Genomic DNA, 24,277 nt, shown 5'->3' with positions numbered 1-24,277 from the left:
CCTCTTGAAATAGTCTTGTCTGCATAGTATGATTCTGCCTTACCATGGCACAGTGCATCTCCTGTGGATACCTCACATTCCTTAGAATGGGCATTTATAAGACTCCCCACAACCTCAGTAAAGGATAGGGTTTTTTGTATCCTTTGATGGGTATTGTTGGCACTAAGGTAAAATTCCATTCTTGACCAAATTGTGCCACCATAACTAATTTGGAAAAATTTGTAATAGTAGCAACAAAACATACCACTTCCATTCTATATTTATATAATTCATACTTTAGTGTTTATATATGGATACATATATATTCATAACTCAAGGTTTTTGCCCTTGCAGAATGGAATAGTTCAAGAGGGAAGATACACACACACAAACACACACAGTCCGAGAAACGTCATTGGGTTAAATGTCCATCAAGAGCACAGAAATTCAAAGCAGATGGGGTGGGATGGAGTTTTAAGGGAGTGTTTTTGTAAGGCATGATTTTATCTAGGTCTTTGGGAAGGGGGTTCAGATGAGGGTCTCCATACCTTTCACTCCCTATCAGGGAGGAATATATTTCCAAGAAATATCCAGCAGAATTTCTCTTAGATCTGATTGAGATACATGCCCTAGTCCTGCTGTCAGGCTTGGAAACTACCTACCAGTATTTTAGTGGATGTGGGCATTTCCAACAAGCAATTTGTGACCAATAATGGAACCACCACATTTAGCAAGACTGATAAAGAAAATATGATCTTTTAATATTCCTCTAAGCTTTATAGTATTTTGAAGGTATCATATCACAGTCATGGAGAAGTAGGGGAAGAGAATGATTTTGATATTAATGATGATATTAATCATAACACTAATTGCTTCCAGTAATCAACACCTACTGTGTACTAGTGACTGTACTACTTAATATTCTGTATATGTATTATTTCATTTATTTCTTACCTCATGAGACAGAAAATATAATTCACCTCAGTTTATGGATAAGAAAACTGAGGCTTAGAAAGGTGAAGTAATTTATTCAATATCTCTCAAATGGAAAGGGAGAAAATCACATTCAAACTCTAGTAATCTGTTTTCAGATTAGGAGTACCTAATGATTTACCATTCTACCTCCCTTTGAAATAATTGCATACGTCCAAGAAGTCAATGGTTCTCTTCTCTTGAAAGGGTTGGAGTGTTCAGAATGGGGTATAGGGCCCATACTGACTATTTGAAGAACTGTTGTGTTTCCACAAGCTGTGTCTGACCCTCTTTATTGCCCAGAACAAGAACCTGGCAGAAGAAACAGAGATAATCTATGTGCAAATCAACTGCTGAGATTTGAGGGCCTCCTGAAAATCTGTGAGTTCTTCAAGGGTATGAATTCTGCCTTTCCTGTTCAAAGAAGCGTTCTCAGTGCCTAGCAGATCACGTGTTAGGCTTTGAACAAATATTTGTCATTATTACCAGTTGGTATTACTTCTGCTGATCTCATATTGCATGAAATGAAAGATGCAGGCATTTGATTTAAACTATTTCTTTTTGCAGTATATTTAGAAATTTCTAGTGATTCTCAAAAATATTATTAGAAACATAGTAAGTAAGCCAGTTAATAAATAAATTAGTTCACTAGGTCTCTCTGTCCCTTTTTTTGAGACAGATAGTTAAGATAGTTAAGATTTGATGGGGATAATAGGTGAGGTGGTTATGGAAGTAGAGAAGTATGAGGATGCTTATGGGTAGGGTACTACAGCAAGGGTAAATGTGGATAGAGCCTAATTGGGCACCTTGAAGCCTTGGGTTAGAAAGGAGAGATGTCATCAAGAGAAGAGGGAGTACAGTTATTTCATCAGTATTATTTCTGCCTGAACTCATTAAGATGTAGTAGGAAGAATTCCAGATAAAAGTATAGACCCTTAATTTTAGGTATCAGTAGTTTTTAAAAGACTTTGATGAGTTTTCCTACTGAACTGGAATTTCAATTCTTCTGCTATATAAGTTCATACCTACAACTCTAATATTCTATGATTCTGAGAGAATGATTGAACTTACCATTTCACAATAACCAGAGATAACAAATGTGTGACAGACACACAGATCACCATTCCTAGCCCTACTCCTATTGCAGACATCACTTATTAAGTGTTACCTGCTCTCCCACTAAATCAGGATGTAACCTCAGGAATTACTAACATAGCACTCCAAGAGGCCTCTACTTTATAATCTAAGCTGGCATATAGGGCAAAATATCATTGTCATGCCAGTTTCATAAGTGTTATTTCAATGTTGATATTATTATTTAAATATTTAGGGTACCATTTTAATTTTCTATTGCTATTGTAACAAATCACCACAAATTTAGTGGCTATAACAGCAATTAATTAGCTTGTAGTTCCGGAGGTCAGAACTCCTAAAATCAAGTTGTCAAGCAGGGTTGTGTTCCTTCTGGAGACTCTAGAGGAGAATCCTTTTCCAGCTTCTAGAGACCACCTGCACACATTGGACATGGCCCTTTCCTCCCTCTTCAAGGCTAGCAGTGAACATCTTCAAATCTCTCTGACTTCTACTTCCATCATCACATTTTCTTCTCTGACTCAGCCTCCTTATTCTAATGACTCTCATGATTATACTGGGTCCACCAAGACAATCCAAGATAATCAGCCCATCTCACAATCCTTAACAATCACATCTGCAAAGTCCCCTTTTCTATCTAAGGTAACATATTCACAGGTTCTAAAGACTAGAACACGGACATCTTTGGGAAGGCATTCTTTTTCTACCACAGGTGCTTAAAGTTTTTTCAGAGCACTTCTTTTATATGTTCTTTAGCTCTCATTGTTTATTCTTTAAATATCCTCAATAATGGAAATATATGTCCCATAACCAGCTAAATATCTTTCATAATCACATTTGATAATCAAACTAAGCAAAATTTTGGATCAAAAATAAGGTTTACCTACAAAATAATGAGACAGATTTTCTTTTGGAACTACTAATCTGGTTCTGAAAATATTTCATAAGGAGATGACCCAGAAATGTAGAAAAGAAAAATGCTATTAAATAAGTACACAAAATTCCAAAATGGATGTTCTGAATGGCATAGTCATGTGGATGTGTCTCTTACCAGTCCAAGCAGAGTGCCTGAGTTTAGGGTGGTTGTACTGCTGTTCACTGTAACACCAGCACAGAGCTTGATTCCTACAAACATGCCAAATGATTCCATGGATAAGATAATGGTATAGATACCCAAATATGTGTGCAAGTGAGTTGACAGATATAAAATTTTGTAAAAATGGAAGTATCTTAAAACACATCCCAATATCTTAGGGAATGCCATGATATTGATATTTAAGCATGTAAATTCTATTATAACAGGGATTGCTTCACTTCTACTGTCTGCTTTGCTATTTTAATCAGATTTAACAGTAAGAAAAATATAGCATCCTTTAAAAGAAGGAATAATGAGTGCAGTTTTTGGTAATTTTAATCACTTGTTAGCTGCTTTCCTGAGAGTCCCATCTGCCCTTCTAGCCCATCTGCTAGTTGTTAACACTTAGTCAGTCACTTGACAAATCCAAAATATGAACAGAGATGGGGGTGGGAAAGTGAAATCATGTTTTCTGATGATTAAATGTGATTGACACACACACACACACACACACACACACACACACATGCATGCACACACATCAGGATACTTCTATTCAGGCTCAGCTTGAGCGGGACCGGGAGCCAATTTGGAATATATGTCAGAATGGCTAAGGGAAAATGCACTGAGGCAGGTGTTCATGGTTCTGCTAGGCATTGATTTGTTCAAGCATCAACCTTTCTTTGTCATAGAAGCTGATGATCAAATTACTTAATTGTTTAATCATCATTACAATAAAAAAGAGACAAAATCTGCTCCAGTTTCCCAATGGAGGAAAATGTGGTTTTTGGAAACGTTAGACTGATTTACTTAACACCAATATTCATCAATATTCAGAGCAAATTCTTTAATGGATCGCTTGAATGTACTCAGGAAGACTGTGGAGTCTTCTATTCAAACGGAACATAGTAACTCTCCAGGTGAGTCTTTCTTATTTTAGAGCCAAGAAAACCAACATCTATCGAGGTCAAGGGAGTTACTGTGGGCCATTTATAATGCTTATCAAACACTGTTTACACAGTAAGTATCCTTTTGTCTAGTGGAGTATAGAACATCCTTCCAAATTACTCTCAAACCTTCTCCCGCTCCAAGATTCTGAGCTATGGGAACTCCACCTGACAGATTTTCACTCTAGTTTGAAATTTTTACTAATGGGATGGTTTGAACACAATCAATGATGAGATAATCTCTTTGGGGGAAACCCATTTTACTGGACAGTTTTAATTGTTAGAAGTCATTTATCTTTAGAGAAAACTTTTGCCATTTAAATCCAACTCATTACTTATTTGTTACCTGGAGATACGCATATTAATTTAGTTTCTCTTCTACCTGGTTGTCTCTTAGATATATGAGGACAGGTTACAATCAGAAGAAAATCCTCATTTTCATATCCTCATTTTTCAACAATTTTTCTCTAAGGGGGAGAATTATTTCAACCTAACACTGTCTCCCCCCTTTGGAAGTTTACTAGAAGAAGACTAGCAGACTAACAGCAACAAATATCCATGCAAGTTCAAGATGCAAACACTTCAGTAAATGGTAATTTGCATGGAAAATATTTATAGATATTTCTTTAATTCGAGCCAAGATTATTATGTTTTATTAAAATAAATAGCATAATTTACACTTTGTTGCTAGAAATATAGTGTCAAGATTAAGCAAATCAGTTCTTCCCCTGAAATATGCATTGGTGAGATGACATTTAGAGTTTTATGTTTTGATCTGATGACCACATTAGAGAGAAAACTTGATAAATATCTCAGAGTCCAAGAAGAGGCTAAAAGAATGACTAGGGTATCTGGAAACCATGTTACATGAAAAATAATGGGTAGAATGAGAAATATTTGACTAGGAAGAAAAACATTTTAAGAGAGAGACATGGTAACTGCCTTCAAGTAAACGCAGTAGTATCAGTTAAAGTGAGTTGGACTTAGTTCATGTCACTTCATAGAACAGAATAAAGGCTCTCAAATGGAAGGTGCTGGAAAGTAGAATTTGTCTTAGTATAAATAAGAAAGAGTTTAAAAAGTAGATTGCCAACAGGAGAATGTTTAAATGCTTCAAATAAAGGCCAGAATGTTTGACATGACTAGAGTAATAGAGAAGATGTCTTTTGAGGAAAGATGTCCTTTACATTTCACCCAACTTAGATGTTAAAATAAGGAATTACCTAGCATCTACTATGTAAAGTGCACTGATAGATTGTGTGGAGTTTCAAAAAGGAGTGTACAACAAACTTTCTTTCTTAAAATGCTTCAGGAGTCAAAATATAAAAACATGAACATCTACTGTATTATAAGCCTTTTGGAGAATTCATGATATTTAATTAAGAGGTTGGGATAATCACAAAGAGCAGGAAGAGTCAGAAAAAATGAGGAAAATAATGAACTGTAAGAAAAAGAGAAATGGGTACCATGAAGCAGATTGGGTGTGGAAGTGTAAATACACACGCTATGATCAGAGGTAAGTTTGTCCAGGTTACAGGGCTGTTTTAGAAGAGCTGTGGCTATAATACTGGAAAGGTGATTGTGAATAGATGTCTTATTTCTTGAAAGGCATATTTTGGAGGGTGAACTTTATTTTTACACAGTTGGGAACCATTTTGTGCCTTTGCTTGGACAGATAAATGGTACGATGAAAATGGTACTGAAAGGAATAAATCTGGATGTGCTTGAATAATGAAAATCTGCAGGGAGCACAGTGAAATAGGCTGCACTCTCGGAGGAGAATGGAAGAGTTCTCATGGTGGGGAATATGCCGTAGGTCACTTCAACCACTCCAGGCATCAACAATTGCCTTAACACTCATTTAACAACTTGTCTATGTCAAGTAATGAGAATTACCACTTTAAAGCCTTTAGCAACCTAGCAACCACAGAACCATAAGTGTTGTTTATCATCTCCTTGTCCAGCCTAATCATACATGATTCTGTTGTTTCTTAGACTGAATTGGAAAAAAATCTGTTGGAATACACAGTAATATTAAAATTTTCAAGCAGACAAGGTTATTAAATGACTTTTAGGTCATGAGAACTGGTTTTCATCACTAATTAGTGTCTGGAATTGTTAGAGGACATGTGTCTTGTCCCTGCAGTATATTTAGAGACTTGGTAAATGTTACAAGTACAGGAATACACACATATATTTCTTTACACCCATCATACTTTCTGAGCATAGGCTGATAAATAGGATTTAGTTGCATTTACAATTGCTGTGGAGATACAAATGTCAGAAACGTTCACATAGCTTTCTATTTGGTCAAATCATAACCTTAACCATGATGTAACACTTTCTTGCTTAGAAAATATGTTCCACTTGTTTAATTTCATGTTAATTTTCCTATATTTATAACTTTCTCTCATAGATTGGGTGAGGGTAAACCTGGAATATGATAAATGGTAATGTTTTAGACTCCTGAGCCCTATTTTCCTCTACATGATCTGATAGTAATATTAATGCCCTATTAAATACATTCCAGTACTATTCTGCATAGTCCAAATTAATTTTGCTGTAATCTTTGTTTAATTACAGCACTTAACTTAAATCTTATAGTTGGCTATTCAAAGTGAAAGCTTGTTTGATTTTAATTTAAAAAGGAAAGAGAATAGTTATTTTGTAATTGACTTCTTTCGTAGCCATTGTGATTGCATAGCAAGAGAACTTGTTGATGAGATTTCCAGGAAGGTCCAACTGCCTAACCAGAAATTCTCTCCTACCTTCCTTCTTATGATAGCTAAATGTTGGTATTAATCACTCATGAATTCTTTTATTCTTTCCATAGTAATTAAATGACTATTTTGGTCATTGTATGTGCCCAGCTCTTTACCAGGAATTTAGAGGTAGTGAGTGGCACACAACATCGATAAGAAAGAGACCCTAACATTGAGTGGCTCAAATCAAATGACACCGTAGAAACACAAATTTCCATTTATCATAGAATGCAGTGAGTTTTATAATAGACATGTGATGAGAATAATGGTAGTGTAGAAGAAGAATTAGCTCACTCTGCCTAGGAGAGATTGGAAGACTCCTCAGAGAAGTGTGGGGCATTCAAGGGAAGAAAGATCGCTTGGGAGACACCATCAAGGTAAGAACACACAAATGTGGCAAAATTAGGAATATTCAATGAAAGGTGGCTGGCTCTTTATGGAGATAGAAATCAAAGGCAATGGAGTGATGAGCAGGGGAGGTTCGCAAAACAGATAAAGTCCAGCTTGTGGATGTCTTGAATATAATGATTCAATGAGTTTGTTTTTAGCTGAAAGAGGAAAAACGTGCTTCTAGAAAGAAACAGAGGAATCACAGGTGGGGCTAAATGAGGAACAAAATTGAGGAGTAATATAGTTCTGGTTATGAAAATGGAGGAAGTGAGACAGGAAGGAAAAATGTGAGGCGGGACAGAGATAAAGGTGAATTATGAGATCATGTTAACAGAGATTATTTAAAAATGTGTTTTTATGCTCTTTAGTAGCCCTCTATTAAGAGGCAAATCCTCTTTGGGTATGACAGGAAGCTCTTCTTAGCAGCAGTTGAGAACAAAACTCTTAAGAATAGTGGGTGGGAAAACTAACTGCCTGGAGCAGCAAGGGTGACACGGAGCCCAGGCTGGGGATGTGGCAGGGAGGTGAGAGAGTGACTTGGAAGGGAAATTTGTAGGACTTGAAGGGTAAAATTCATCTCTTAAAAAACTTTTTAAAGAGCTGGAGCTGGTTCATAAGATACAACATTGTTTACCAAGTGCTTGGGAAATCTATACATGAGTGTGTTGATCCTTGTCAGCTCCTCTGAAGTGTGATTGGCCCATTAAGCGCCACTGGATTACCCCACTGGAAGTCCATCAGGATGTTTGGGCACTGAGAGAGTACAATAGCCCAGCTTGCCTTAACTGTGATTTCTATTCATAATGGGCCTTTAAAGGGTTATAGTGTAATTAGGGAAGCTATTGCACAGATATTTTGGGATGTTGGTGTAACTTATATTGTTATAGAAATATGAGAAAACAGGATTTAAGACACTCCAAGTGCACCCTACATCTTATTGGGAACCCCTGGAACTTCATTCAAATCCTCACTAACTAAACATTAGATTTTATATGGTATCAAGAGGGAGGAACAATTTAGTATGAATAGGTTAATTGTGGTGAAATTTTGGCATGCTCTACGTTTGCCACAAGGTCTGAATTGGTATCCCAGTTTTGTCAATTGCAGTCCTTAAATTTTATTTTTAAATTTTGTACTAGATTTTTATTGGACTATAATTACTTCACAATACTATGTTAGTTTCTGTTGCACAACAAAGCAAATCAGCCATATGCATACACATGTCCCCATATCCCCTCCTTCTTTAGCCTCCCTCCCATCCTCCCTATCCCACCCCTCTAGGTTGTCACAAAGCACCGAGCCAATCTCCCTGTGCTATGCTGCTACTTCTCACCAGCCAATTGTTTTACATTCGGTAGTGTATATATGTCGATGCTACTCTCACTTCGCCCCAGCTTCCCCCTCCCACTCCATGTCCTCAAGTCCATTTTCTATATTTACCTCTTTACTCCTGTCTGGCAACTAGGTTCATCAGTACTATTTTTTTTTTTTTTTGATCCCATATATATGCATTAGCATACAGTATTTGGTTTTCTCTTTCTGACTTACTACACTCTGTATGACAGACTCCAGGTCCATCCACCTTACTACAAATAACTCAATTTCATTTCTTTTTATGGCTGAGTAATATGCCATTGTATATATGTGCCACATCTTCCTTATCCATTCATCTGTTGACAGACATTTAGGTTGGTTCCATGTCCTGGCTATTGTAAATAGTGCTGCAGTGAATATTGTGGTACCTGTCTCTTTTTGAATTATGCTTTTCTCAGGGTATATGCCCAGTAGTGGGATTGCTGGGCATATGGTAGTTCTATTTTTAGTTTTTAAAGGAATCTCCATACTGTTTTCCATCGTGCTTGTATCAATTTACATTCCCACAAACAGTGCAGGAGGGTTCCCTTTTCACCACACCCTTTCCAGCATTTACTGTTTCTAGATTTTTTGATAATGGTCATTCTGACCAGCATGAGGTGATACCTCATTGCAGTTTTGATTTGCATTTCTCCAATAATGCAAAAAACTTTTAGGTCTTCTGCCCATTTTTTAACTGGATTGTTTGTTTTTTTGATATTGAGCTCCATGAGCTGTTTGTATATTTTGGAGATTAATCCTTTGACTGTTGTTTGCAAATATTTTCTCCCATTCTGAGGGTTGTCTTTTTGTCTTGTTTATGGTTTCCTTTGCTGTGCAAAAGCTTTTAAGTTTAATAAAGCCCCATTTGTTTATTTTTGTTTTTATTTCCATTACTCTAGGAGGTGGATCAAAAAAGATCTTGCTGTGGTTTATTTCAAAGTGATTTTCCTATGTTTTCCTCTAAGAATTTTATAGCATCTGGTCCTACATTTAAGTCTTTAATCAATTTTGAGTTTATTTTTGTGTATGGTGTTAAGGAGTGTTCTAATTTCATTCTTTTACATGTAGCTGTCCAGTTTTCCCAGCACCACATATTGAAGAGGCTGTCTATTCTCCATTGTATATTTTTGCCTCCTTTGCCATAGATTAGTTGACCATAGGTGCATGGGTTTATCTCTGGGCATTCTAGCTTGTACCATTGATCTATATTTCTTTTTTTGTGCCAATACCATACTGTCTTGATTATTGTGGCTTTGTGCTGTAATTTGGAGTTGGGGGGTCTGATTCCTCCAACTCCATTTTTCTTTCTCAAGATTGCTTTGGCTATTCAGTGTCTTTTGTGTTTCCATACGCATTGTAAAAATTTTTGTTCTAATTCTGTGAAGAATACCATTGGTAGTTTGACAGGGATTGCACTTAATCTGTAGATTGCTTTGGGTAGTATAGTCATTTTCACAATATTGATTCTTCCAATCCAAGAACATGGTATATTTCTTCAGCTGTTTATGTCTTCTTTGATATCTTTCATCAGTGTTTTATAGTTTTCTGAGTACAAGTCTTTTGCCTCCTTAGGCAGGTTTATTCCTAGGTATTTTATTATTTTTGTTGCAATGGTAAATGGGAGTGTTTCTTTAATTTCTTTTGCTGATTTTTCGTTGTTGGTATACAGGAATGCCAGAGATTTCTGTGCATTAATTTTGTATCCTTCAACCTTACCAAATTCATTGATTAGTTCCAGTAGTTTTCTGGTGGTATCTTTAGGATTTTCTATGTATAGTATCATGTCATTGGCAAATAATGACAGTTTTACTTCTTCTTTTCCAATTTGTATTCCTTTTATTTCTTTTTCTTCTCTGATTGCTGTGGCTAGGACTTCCAAATCTATGTTGAATAAAAGTGGTGAGAGTGGGCTTCCTTGTCTTGTTCCTGATCTTAGTGGAAATGCTTTCAGTTTTTCACCATTGAGTATGATGCTTGCTGTGGGTTTGTCATATACAGCCTTTATTATGTGGAGGTAGGTTCCCTCTCTGCCCATTTTTTGGAGAGTTTTTATCCCAAATGAGTGTTGAATTATGTCAAAAGCTTTTTCTGCATCTATTGAGATGATCATATGGTTTTTACTCCTTAATTTTTAATGTGGTGTATCACATTGATTGATTTGCATATATTGAAGAATCCTTGCATTCCTAGGGTAAACCCCACTTGATCATGTTGTATGATCCTTTAAATTTGTTGTTGGATTCTGTTTCCTAGTATTTTGTTGAGGATTTTTGCATCTATGTTCATCTGTGATATAGGTCTATAATTTTCTTTTTTTGTGATATCTTTTTCTGGTTTTGGTATCAGGGTGACGGTGTCTTCATAGAATGAATTTGGGTATGTTTCTCCCTCTGCAAATATTTGGAAGAATTTTAGAAGGATCAGTGTCAGCTCTTCTCTAAATGTTTGATAGAATTCGCCTGTGAAGCCATCTGGTTCTGGGCTTTTTTTTTTGTTGGAAGATTTTTCATCACTGTCTCAACTTCAGTGCTTGTGATTGGTCTGTTCGTATTTTCTGCTTCTTCCTGGTTCATTCTTGGAAGGTTGTGCTTTTCTAAGAATTTGTCCATTTCCTCCAGGTTGTCCATTTTATTGGCATATTGTTGCTTGTGGTAATCTCTCATTATCCTTTGTATTTTTGCAGTGTCAGTTGTTACTTCTCCTTTTTCATTTCTAATTCTATTGATTTGAGTCTTCTCCCTTTTTCTCTTGATGAGTCTGGCTAGTGGTTTATCAATTTTGTTTATTTTCTCAAAGAACCAGCTTTTAGTTCTATTGATCTTTGCTATTGTTTTCTTCATTTCTCTTCCATTTATTTCTGCTCTGATCTTTATGATTTCTTTCCTTCTACTGATTTTGGGTTTTCTTTGTTCTTCTTTCTGTAGTTGTTTTAAGTGTAGGGTTAGATTGCTTATTTGAGATTTTTCTTGTTTCTTGAGGTGAGATTGTATTACTATAAACTTCCCTCTTAGAACTGCTTTTGCTGCATCTCATAGGTTTGGGGTCGTCATGTTTTCATTGTCATTTTTTTCTATGTATTTTTTTATTTCTTCTTTGATTTCTTCAATGATCTATTGGTTATTTAGTAACACACTCTTTAGCTTCCATATATTTGTGTTTTTTACAGTTTTTTTCCTGTAATGGATTTCCAATCTCATAGAGTTGTGGTCTGAAAAGATGCTTGATATGATTTCAATTTTCTTACATTTTCCAAGGCTTGATTTGTGACCCAAGATGTGATCTATCCTGGAGAATGTTTCATGTGTACTTGAGAAGAAAGTGTATTCTGTCACTTTTGGATGGAATGTTGTATAAATATAAATTAGATTTGTCTGGTCTATTGTGTCATTTAAAGCTTGTGTTTCCTTATTTATTTTCATTTTGGGTGATCTGTCCATTGGTGTAAGTGGGGTGTTAAAGTCCCTTGTTATTATTATCTTACTGTCGATTTCTCCTTTCATGGTTGTTAGCATTTGCCTTATGTATTGAAGTGCTCCTATGTTAGGTACATAAACATCTTTAATTTTTATATCTTCTTCTTGGATTGATCCTTTGATCATTGTGTAGTGTCCCTACTTATCTCTTGTAACACTCTTTATTTTAATGTATACTTTGTCTGATATGAGTATTGTTACTCCAGCTTTCTTTTGATTTCCATTTGCATAGAATATCTTTTCCATCCCTTCACTTTCAGCCTGTATGTGTCCCTAGGTCTGAAGTGGGTATCTTGTAGACAGCATATATATGTGTCTTGTTTTTGTATCCATTCAGCCAGTCTGTGTCTTTTGGTTGAGGCATTTAATCCATTTACATTCAAGATTATTATTGCTATGTATGTTCCTATTACCATTTTCTTAATTGTTTTGTGTTTGTTTTTTGGGTCTTTTTGTTCTCTTTTGATTCCTGCTTAGAGAAGTTTCTTTAACAATTTTTGTAAAGCTGATTTGGTGGTGCTGAATTCTCTTAGCATTTGCTTGTCTGAAAAGCTTTTGACTTTTCCATTGAATCTGAATAAGATCCTTGCTGTGTAGGGTTACCTTAGTTGTAGGTTTTTCTCTTTCATCACTTTAAGTATATCCTGCCAGTTTCTGCTGAAAACTCAGCTGATAACCTTGTGGGGATTTCATTGTATGTTATTTTTTTTTCCTCTTGCTGCTCTTAATATTTGTTCTTTGAATTTAATTTTTGTTAATTTCATTAATATGTGTCTTGGAGTGTTTTTCCTAGGGTTTATCCTGTATGGGACTCTCTGTGCTTCCTGGAGCTGGGTGACTATTTCTTTTCCCATGTTAGGGAAGTTTTCAACTACAGTCTCTTCAAATACTTTCTCAGACCCTTTCTTTTTCTCTTCCTCTTCTGGGACCCCTATAATTCCAATGTTATTGCGTTTAGTGTTGTCCCAGAGGTCTCTGAGATTGTCTTCAATTCTTTTCATTCTTTTTTCTTTATTCTGCTCCTCAACAGTTACTTCTACCATGTTTTCTTCCTGTTCACTTATTCGTTCTTCTACCTCAGTTATTCTGTTATTGATTCCTTCTAGTGTATTTTTCATTTCAGTTATTGTGTTGTTCATCTATCTTTGTTCTTTAGTTCTTCTATTTCTTGTATTTTCTCAATCTGTGCCTCCATTCTATTTCCGAGATTCTGGATCATCTTTACTATTATTACTCTGAATTCTTTTCCAGGTAGATTGCCTATTTCCTCTTTATTTACTTGATCTTTTAGATTTTTACCTTGCTCCTTCATCTGTGACTTTTTTTTTGCCATCTCATTTATTTTTTTTTTTTTATGAGTGGGATTGTGTTCCTTTCTTACTGATTGTTTGGCCTGAGGCTTCCAACACTGGGGTTTGCAGGCTATTGGGTAGAGCTGGGTCTTGGTGCTGAGGTGAGGAACTCTGTGAGATCTCACTCCAATGAATATTCCCTGGGGTCTGAGGTTCTCTGTTAGTCCAGTGTTTTGGACTCGGAGCTCCCACCGCAGGAGCTTTGGCCCAACCCTGGGCTAGTGAACCAAGATCCTGCAAGCTGCCTGGGGTGGCAAAAAAAAAAAAAGAACCAGAAAACAAAAACCATAACAAAAACAAAGTAAAAAATAAAATTAGACTAAGAAACTAACAGATATGTTAGGAAGAATATAAAAATAAAAATATACATGACTCAACAACCAGATGATACTTAAGTTCCACAATAGTAAAGAAGAGGAGGAGGGAAAAGAAAAATAAAAACAAAAATGGGGGAAAATGACTCCACTGTGGAGGGCGGGGCCTAAGCAAGGGTGAGGTTCGGGTGGTGAGTGGGGCAATGCTCAAGACCCACAAGGCTGGAAAAGGCCCTGGGAGCTATGGGGGCTTAGGCTTAGGCTTATGGAACAGAAGGGGCCCAGGCGTGCCCCCCACTCCTGGTCTCAGAGGTCTGGGGACCTCACCTGGGAGCCCAGCAGGCTTTCTGGGCTTGAGTGGGTGGGGCAAATGCCCTCCTCTCCTCTCCTGCTCCTCCAGTCTGAGGGGGCCTCTCCCGCCTTCCTCTCCTGATCTCCCCAGCCTCCTTCCTATGCCCCCAAGGACACATGAAGCCTGGATGGTGTTTTGGAGGTGTGGTACCGGCCTGGGGGTTCAGCAGGCTCCCCAGCCCGAGTGGGCCAGGTGATTGCCCTCTGTTCCTCTCCTGCTCTTCCCAGAGAGTCCCTCCCCCCTGTCTCTCCTGATCTCCCCGGCCTCAGAGGCACCCATCCTTTCTGGCCTCCACTTGTCCTTCCCCCTCAGTCCCCCTACATCCTACCGGTTCACTTTGGAGTTCCTCCTGTCTCCGTGAGCATGAGTCCCCCACCAGCAGCTGGCAGGTGCCCTAGTTGTGGGGAGACACTAACTCCGCATCTTCCCACACCGCCATCTTGACTCTGCCTCCTTAAATATTTTTTGAAGTAGTAAGAACTATATAAGATAATGTCTGCCTCAGCTTTCACCCTCCATGGTGGGGCTACTTAATGCCCATAGTTTTCAGGCTTGATTTTCCTCTGATGCCTGAAAAAAACCTTTGTAAACATCAAAGAGTTGTACATGTATATAACACATTAATAGTAGTAGTATCATTTTTGTTTGTGAGTCAAGTGCCATGTCGAACACATATGTGCTAGAAATTATCAATCTCAGACTTAAATACAAACAGAATTCATTCATATTCCATATTTCAAAAATCAAGTTTATTTTTATTATAAATGTAATGCCTGCTTATTATAGAGAGTTTACTACATAAAAAAATAGACAAAAAGTCATGTTTCTGTCACTCAAAGCCAACACATTCTGATGTGTTTTTCTTTAGAGATTTCCTGCAAAAATGTGTAGTTTGTTTGTTTTACATGGTAGTGATCATACTTTACATCATGTTTAATATAACATTATAACATTTAAATGACTTTCGTTTAACATTGTAACATAAGGATATTCTCATGTTATTTTAACCCTCAAGAAACATCATTTTTCGTAACTTCATAAAATTTTAACCACTGAATATGTTATAGTCTGCTTATGTCTCATAAAAAAATTAAGGGTCTGTGATTTCTGCCATTTTAACTTGCTCTTTTGTGAGAGTCTTTTAATTTTTCTTAAGTTAGAGTATATCTGACTTTACCAGCACAAAACTCGGAATGAGGTGGAAAATTATGGGAAGGGTATGAAAAGAGAGACTCAATACAAACACTCTTGTCAAGTTATCTTGATAGTATAGAAGAATTTCTCTTATTAAGTGGAATTATCTAGATCAGTGGGTGTACACATTTTGTCTGTAAAGGACTAGATGGTAGACATTTTGGTCTCTGCAGACCATATGGTCTTTTTGTAAAAGCAACCATGAACGATTTGTAAATGAATAGGTTTCATTTACAAATAAAACTTCCAGTAAAACATTATTTATAAAAATAGGCATTGGTCTGAATTTGGCTCCTGGGCAATAGTTTGCTGACCCTTCCTCCTGGTTATGGTTGTAGATATCTATATTTTGAATGTGCTATATAGCTCTCAAAATGTGGACTTTAAGCCAGATACATATATTGTTTAAGGACATAACTATGATAAAGTACCTAGAGTGACAGTCTTGTTAATCACTTTCCCTACAGGAGAGCATATTACAGATAGAGGTATTCTTCCCATATTCATTCTATAATAACAAATACTTAAGTATGCTAGGTACAGTTGTAAGTGCATTAGATATACTTACTCAGTGAAACTTTAGTAAAACTATGGAGTTTGTTCAATGTTGTTAGGTTCATTCATCTAATCCCTTTGATTCCTCGAAAATCTTTCATCCCCTGCTCCAGTGTACCTATTTTCTCCTCTTTTTTCCAAACCTAGGCTGTTGTTAGAGAGGATCGCATAAGTCATTTAAACCAACTGTAATGGTAATAGCATCAGGAAACAGTATCTCATGGCATAATTTTCCGCTAATGAGAGATTTGGAACAATCTTTCTTCATCCCTAATTCTCACTTATAAAATGTGGGACATGATTAGATGAGTGGTTTTTGTGGCTCACTGTGAATCAGAATAACCTTGGGGGGCATTTTTATCTCTACTTTTTACATATCTTTAGGGCTGAGATCTGGGTATCTATGCTTATTAAGCTTGAATGGATTCTCATCAAGTGGTCCCAGTGGTCCTCAACCTTGCTGCATACTACCGTCACCTGAGAAGCTTTATAGATTCTGATCCTTCAGTCACACCTCTAGAGATTCTCATTTCATTGGTTTGGGATTTGGTCTGGGCATGAGTACTTTTTAAATCTTCCCAGGTGATTCTACTGTGCAACCACTGAGCTATACTGAAGCTAGTTATCTAACTAACTACTATTTGCAGACAGGTTTGGAAAAATGTCAAGATATTTTCTTTTCTCAGTACTGAGAATTTATGATTTCATGTAATTAACTCAAAATACTACAGTGAAATACGGCATTTAGATTATGGATAACAATGGTTATCCAAGGTCATTTTCAAATTATTGTTTCTTCTGGGCATATCCAAACTTATCCAAATAATTTGGAGAATGTTACATAACTTCAATCATTGTCTCTGGGGGCATGGGAATCTGCCTTCAAAACAGAGTCTTCAAGTGTTTATTACCTATACAAAACTTACGTACTGTTGATATAGTAGATCCAATATGAGCTAGACCTTAAAAGATGTGTTGGAGTTATGTAATAGCAGTTAAAATTTATTGAATGCTAGTCACTGTTTCTAATGGTTTAAGTGTATTACCTCACTTAATCATGTCCCCCACCAAAAGAATATGAGTTAGGCACTTTTATTATTATCCCTATTTGACAGATAAGAAAACTGAAGCATGGGGAACCTAAGCAACTTGCTCAAGGTCACACAGATGGTAAGTGTCAGAGTCAAGATCCGGGGCCAGGTAGTCTACTCCAGACCCTATACACTAAACCACTTTTTCTCTAAACAAGAAGGAAGAGCATGTCAATTCATATGAGCACATGGATGAATTAACTATAAACAAAATTCATAAATGGCCTAGAAAGTAAGTATTTTTCTTGAAATTTTTGTTGAAAGCAGGAGAGAATTATGGTTCGGTCCCCAGGCACACAACTGACCCTGGGGTGTCACTTAGGGATGGAGAAAACATGATAAAAATTTATAGTTCAAGCCCTGATCCTGAAGCCAGTCTTCCCAGGGACGAAGAGGTTAGCAGGTCTGTTGTGAAGGATCCCTGAGCCCAAGGAATATTTAACAAGACTATAGATTATCAAGAGGATGCTATTACCTATGTGACCTATATGACCTATTTGATACTCTTACAGTGGAATCTGTCTGGGGGATCCATATGTAAGCACAAAACCAGAGCAATTTAACTAACCACGCTTCCCACTCTTGTGAGGCTAGAAGCAGGTAGACTTATGGTAAAGAAAATGTTTTCTTCAGAGAGTAGAAAGTCAATATTTTGGAGGTATTTTTAGCTTGAAGAAGTATTATATTTTTGTGGGCATTCTGGGCATGATCATGGGAAACAATGAAAGGCTGGTACAAGCAGGGCAGTAGCAGAGTCTTGAAGATAGTAAGTGGAGCAGAACTGAAGCTGGTGACAGAAGAGCTGCTGGGACTGTGTCAGCTGGATCAGCATTGCCTTCTTCCTGTGCTGTGTAGCAGCCTGCAGCACTGGCCACGGAATTAATCTCTGAACAGGCAAATAAACCAAAGGCGAGACAGAACCAACAAGCTTGACAATGTTTCAGGGCACGGTAAAACGTCCTTTAATTTGGTGGTTTGTAAGGACCATTCCTTCTTGGATATTTTCACTGGCCTCTCAAATACACCCTTATCAACACTGAAGAAAAAAAGCTGTTGTAAAGTCCATATGAAATATGAAGCACATCAGACAGAAATTAGATAGTTAATGTGAAATTGGTGTTACTATTTAGCTGATCTTATCTAATAAGGACCCGTCAACAGGTGCTATCTGTAGCCATATATTGTTTTAAAATGTAGGTCTTATTATTCTCGTATGGTGAAGCCAACAGATCAGGAGAAAATTGCCATTGAAAAGAGAGTTACTCACAGTTCCCAAGAAGAGGGGGCACACCATGCCATGCAGGACCATACAAGGAGGCACCAGGATGGATCAGGAGGCAGAGGGAGCCAGGAAAAATGTGGGCAAGAGCCTTCACTGTGGTTTATGACAGAAGGAATGGGTCAGGCAAGGTAAGCTGACTATTTAGGGTTGACTAAATGAATAATTTCATCTGATTCTAGGGCATAGGGCATGCTCTTAGTTGCCTGATACCTGGAAGTGGGGTGACTGGGGCAGGTAATATTGGTCTAGCATATAAGAGCCCCATAGGGGAAGATGGGAGTTGGCTCTGGATTGGTTCATGTGCATATGAAAAGCATGCTCTGAGTGCAAGTTTACTATATCTAGGAATTAGCTAGCCCTGGAACGAGCAGTCTCTACAGGATCATCAGGACTCCAGATGTCAAAACATCAGAAAATATAGAAAATAAAATGGCATGATTAGTACCTAAATGGTGGGTGCTTTATTTTAGGACCTAATGCTAACAATAACATTATTTGTTGAGAATGACTGAATCTATGAACACTACAGTTGAACCTGGCTTTTTTGAATGGATTTGAATCAATTTATTAGAACAGATGGTTTGTCTTGTGTGCAGACATAAGTAAGAAAGCAGAGTTGGCCATCTACTATCCACATTTCAAGGCAACTGGGCTGCTCTTTTCTTTTCTTTGCATACAATAAAGTTGGGTGAACTTCGATACACTCCAGAAATCTAATTCATCCTACTGTATGCTCCAAGTTACCTCTGCTTGAGTTTCTTGATCATAAACATTTATTTTGAATCTTAGAGTGCTGATGCAATATGGTTTGTTTTGCCCACAATATATTTTATTAATATCATAAACTAATTCTATAGTCCTATATAATTATTAAGGATCTGAAAGAGCCACTTAATTTTTTTGTATAATACTCTACTGTATTATAAGAGAAAATTTAAATGGTTAGGATGCTATTTTAAAAAAGTGAATCCTCCAGTGTCTCAGGACACATCCTTTGAGAATATCAAGTGTCTACTATCTGTAGTTATATTATTCAGTTACTTTAAGAATTATTTGATAAAACAGACCACAATTATTATAATGTGGGTTTCCTTTTGAGGAATCCTAATTTGAATTGTATTACAAAAGAAATACATACTCTTTGTAGAAAATATTAACAAATAAAACAAACCCTAAAGATAATTACTTCTAAAAATTTGAAATGTATAGTTTTAGGTATAAAATATTTTTATTGAAAACTGAATCACCCCGTGGGTGCCTACTATTTGTAACTTACATATTTAATAAGTTGTCATGAATATATTTTTATATCTAAAAATTGTTACTACATAATAATGGCTAATATCCCAAGATATGGTTACTCTAAGGTTTATTTAAGCAATCTCCTATTGTAGGATATTTACATTATTAAATATGTTATTAATTTCCTTAGGTTATATTATTAGAACTGGGAATGATGAGTCAAAGAACATTCATGTTTTCAATTCTTTTAATAAAAAGACAAAAATAACTCCCACAGAAATTGGTATAATTTACAGTCTCTTCACAAGTGTAGAAGTATCAGTTTGATAGTCAAGAAGTTATTCATTGTTTTCATTTACATTTATTCCATTGCTTGTAAATGCTACCATTTTTTTCATGTACCTATTTTTAGTTTGTATTAATTCATTGATATAATGCCTGTCTGTATTTTACTCCTTTTGTCTTTTGGTGGGTTTATAATTTTTTATTTCTTAGGACTCACTAACTTTATAACACACTAACTGTAGCAAATTCTTCTGATGCCCTGAATCGCATACCCTTGACTTACCTCTGATTTTATCCATAGCTGTGGATAAGAGTGCTGTTCAAGGTCAGATTCTCTGACATGCCCATCATATCTGTCTGCCTCCTGTTTTAGGGAATTCTCCAAAGCCTTGCAGCTTAGTTGGATGGTGTGGGTTAATCCTCACCCCATGGGAGATGAGAGACAGTGAAGCAATGCTCCAGTCTCCCTACACTGGATGGTTAATTCTGGGAAGCATTTGCATGCTTCTTAGAGGTCTCACTGGCTACCATGGCCTTCAGCAGTGACACTGATAATGTACCATTCTTTGTTTCCTCTTCCTTTCCTGTTTCACTCTTCCCTGCTCTCTCATTCTTTCTTCTTGTCATCACCTCCTACATAAGCTACGTGCACTTAATCCTTGTCCCAGTCTCTGTGTCAAGGGACTTTGAGGCTCTGGTATTAATTTTAAATTTTTCTGCAGCTTGGGCCAAGAAAATTTCTTTTTATCTAAATTGGCTTTTCACATCTGTTGATATTTTTTCTCTGAGGCTCCAGATGTTCTTGTACTATGCCAAGTATATTAGTTTCTTCTTGTTGCTGTAACAAATTGCCATAAAACAAATTGGTTTAAAACAACACAAGTTTATTAGCTTATAATTCTGGATGTCAGAAGTCCAAAATGGGTCTTACTGGGCTAAAACACAAGTGTTGGCAGAGCAGTATTCTTTTCTGGAGGCTTGAGGGGAGAATCTAGTACCTGCGTTTTTCATTTTATAAAGACCACGTGCGTTTCTTGGCTGATGGTCCGTAACTCCATGTTCAAAGCCAATAGCATTTTCTAATCTTTAACTCTGACCCTCCTGCCTCCTTCCTATAAGGACCCTTCTTATAAGAGAGTGTGTTTACTTTGATCACACCCATATAATCCAGAATAAATTCCCTACTTTAAGATCCTTCATCAAATTATAACTTCAAAACCTCTTTTGTCATGTAAAGTGACATATTCAATGGTTCTGAGGATCAGAGTGTGGATATCTTTGGGGATCCGTTATTGTGATTACCATACCAAGGTATGCTGAAACTTTAATTCTTGGTATCAACTTCTAGATTACAATTTGTGAAAATTTTCTGATTTGTGAATCTGTAATTGCCAAAATTTACTCTAGAATAGAGTTACTTCCAATGATATTCTTAGAGATCTTGGTTATTTCAACAAGCTCAGCAAAACGCCTGTCACTGTTTGTGGAACAAATGCTCTTTCTTATATGTGGGACTCTGCCCTACTGCCCAGGTCTGTGCTGGGTTGCCAGATCCTCCATGGTAGTCAGCATGTAGTTCTCATTTATAAACTGTGACAGTGGGAATGCTTAAAATTCATCCTCTTTGGGGGGAAAATTAACATCTTCATTAGGGTCCAAAGATACCATTATACTTTCTGAAAAACAAAATTCAGCCCTCTTTCTGGATGCTTCATCTCAGAGTTTTTCAGCTTAAATATTTCATATCTACATTAGATGTACGTTAGTAATTGGCTTGGGTGGGATTTGAGGATCACTTGCTGCCTTAGCTTCTTAAAGAAAGTTAAAGTTTTTGATTTTATTTATTTTTTTATGTGAGTTTTTTTTTTGCTATTATTATTTATGTTTTTACACAGCAGATTCTTATTACTTATCTATTTTATACATATTAGTGTATATATGTCAATCCCAATCTCCCAATTCATCCCACCACCACCCCCTGCCCCCGCTTTCCCACCTTGGTGTCCATACATTTGTTCTCTACATCTCTTGTCTCTATTTCTGCCTTGAAAACCAGTTCATCTGTACCATTTTTCTAGACTCCACATATATGCATTAATATACAATATTTGTTTTTCTCTTTCTGCCTTACTTCACTCTGTATGACAGTCTCTAAGTCCATCCATGTGTCTACAAATGATCCAGTTTTGAACCTTTTATGGTGGAGTAATAGCCCATCGTATATATGTACTGCAACTTTTTTATCCATTCATGTGTCGATGGGCATTTCGGTTGTTTCCATGACCTGGCTATAGTAAATAGTGCTGCAATGAACATTGGGGTGCATGTGTCTTTTTGAAGTATGGTTTTCTCTGGGTATATGCCCAGTAGTAGGATTGCTGGGTCATATGGTAATTCTATTTTTAGTTTTTTAAGGAACCTCCATACTGTTCTCCACAGTGGCTGTATCAATTTACATTCCCACTAACACTGAAAAAGGGTTCCCTTTTCTCCACACCCTCTCCAGCATTTATTATTTGTAGATTTTCTGATGATGCCCATTCTAACCTGTGTGAGGTGATACCCTATTGTAGTTTTGATTTGCTTTTCTCTAATAGTTAGTGATGTTGAGCAGCTTTTCATGTGCCTCTTGGTCATCTGTATGTCTTCTTTGGAGAAATATCTATTTAGGTCTTCAGCCTATTTTTTGATAGGCTGCATGAGCTGTTTATATATTTTATTTAATTAATTTATTTTTTAAACATCTTTATTGGAGTATAATTGATTTACAATAGTGTGTTAGTTTCTGCTTTATAACAAAGTGAATCAGCTATACATATACATATACCTCCATATCTCCTCCCTGTTGCATCTCCCTCTCACCCTCCCTATCCCACCCCTCTAGGTGCTCACAAAGCACTGAGCTGATCTCCCTGTGCTATATTTTAGAGATTAATCCTTGGTCTGCTGATTTGTTTGCAAATATTTTCTCCCATTCTGATGGTTGTCTTTTCGTCTTGTTTATGATTTTCTTTGTTGTGCAGAACTTTTAAGTTCCATTAGGTACCATTTGTTTATTTTTGTTTTTATTTCCATTACTCTAGGAGCTGGGCCAAAAAAGATCTTGCTGTGATTTATGTCAAAGAGTGTTCTCCTATGTTTATCTCTAAGAGTTTTATAGTATCTGGTCTTACATTTAGGTCTTTAATCCATTTTGAGTTTATTTTTGTGTATGGTGTTAGGGAGTGTTCTAAATTCATTCTTTTACATATAGCTGCCCAGTTTTCCCAGCACCACTTATTGAAGAGTCTGTCTTTTCTCCATTGTATTTCCTTGCCTCTTTTGTCATAGATTAGTTGACTGTAGGTATGAGGTTTACCTCTGGGCTTTCTATCCTGTTCCATTGATCTTTATTTCTGTTTTTGTGCCAGTACCATATTGTCTTGATTAGTGTAGCTTTGTTGTATAGTCTGAAGTCAAGGAGTCTGATTCCTCCAGCTCGGTTTTTTTCCCTCAAGATTGCTTTGGCTATACAGGGTCTTTTGTGTCTCCATACAAATTTTAAGATTTTTTTGTCCTAATTCTGTGAAGAATGCCATTGGTAATTTGATAGGGATTTAACTGAACCAGTAGATTGTTTTGGATAGTATAGCCATTTTCATAATATTGATTCTTCCAATCCAAGAACATGGTATCTCTCCATCTCTTTGTGTCATCTTTGTTTTCCTTCATCAGTGTCTTATAGTTTTCTGAGTACAGGTCTTTTACCTCCTTAGGTGGGTTTATTCCTAGGTATTTTATTCTTTTTTGTTGCAGTGGTGAAAGGGATTGTTTCCTTAATTTCTCATTCAGATTTTTCATCATTAGTGTATAGGAATGCAAGAGATTTCTGTGCATTCATTTTATATTCTGCAACTTTACCAAATAGATTGATTAACTCTAGTAGTTTTCTGGTGGCATAGTTAGGCTTCTCTATGTATAGTATCATGTCCTCTGCAAACAGTGACAGTTTTACTTCTTCTTCTCCAATTTGGATTACATTTATTTCTTTTTCTTCTCTGATTGCTGTGGCTCAGACTTCCAAAACTATGTTGAAACAGAGTGGCAAGAGTGGACATCCTTGTCTTGTTCCTGATCTTAGAGGAAATGGTTTCAGTTTTCACCATTGAGAATGATGTTTGCTGTGGGTTTGTCATATATGGCCTTTATTATGTTGAGGTAGGTTCCCTCTATGCCTACTTTCTGGAGAGTTTTTATCATAAATGGGTGTTGAATTTTGTCAAAAGCCTTTCCTGCATCTACTGAGATTATCATATGGTTTTTATCTTTCAATTTGTTAATATGGTGTATCACATTGACTTTTTTGTGTATATTGAAGAATCCTTGCATCCCTGGGATAAATCCTACTTGATCATGGTGTATGAACCTTTTAATATGTTTTTGGATTCTGTTTGGTAGTATTTTGTTGCGGATTTTTGCATCTACATTCATCACTGATACTGGTCTGTAATTTTCTTTTTTTGCAGTATCTTTGTCTGGTTTTGGTATCAGGCTTATGGTGGCCTCGTAAAATGAGTTGGGGAGT

The 24,277-nt window shown here is 36.6% G+C and overlaps 2 long non-coding RNA genes across 2 annotated transcripts in view; both read right to left on the bottom strand.

The window, feature by feature from the left end:
* LOC309639216 overlaps window positions 1–24,277 on the bottom strand; it is an 800,045-nt gene that overhangs the window by 277,158 nt on the left and 498,610 nt on the right. The window lies entirely within an intron of this gene.
* Window positions 13,384–22,401, bottom strand: LOC309639248. Its single transcript, XR_014251553.1, has 2 exons — window positions 19,254–22,401; window positions 13,384–18,899 (listed from the first exon to the last, which is right to left on the bottom strand). It is a non-coding gene; the product is annotated as an uncharacterized lncRNA (long non-coding RNA).

This window comes from Balaenoptera physalus (genome assembly GCF_965194825.1).
Source record: "Balaenoptera physalus genome assembly, chromosome: 12".
Lineage (NCBI taxonomy): Eukaryota > Metazoa > Chordata > Mammalia > Artiodactyla > Balaenopteridae > Balaenoptera > Balaenoptera physalus.
Note: the sequence above shows the minus strand (reverse complement) of the source record. Positions and strands in the feature narration are given on the sequence as shown.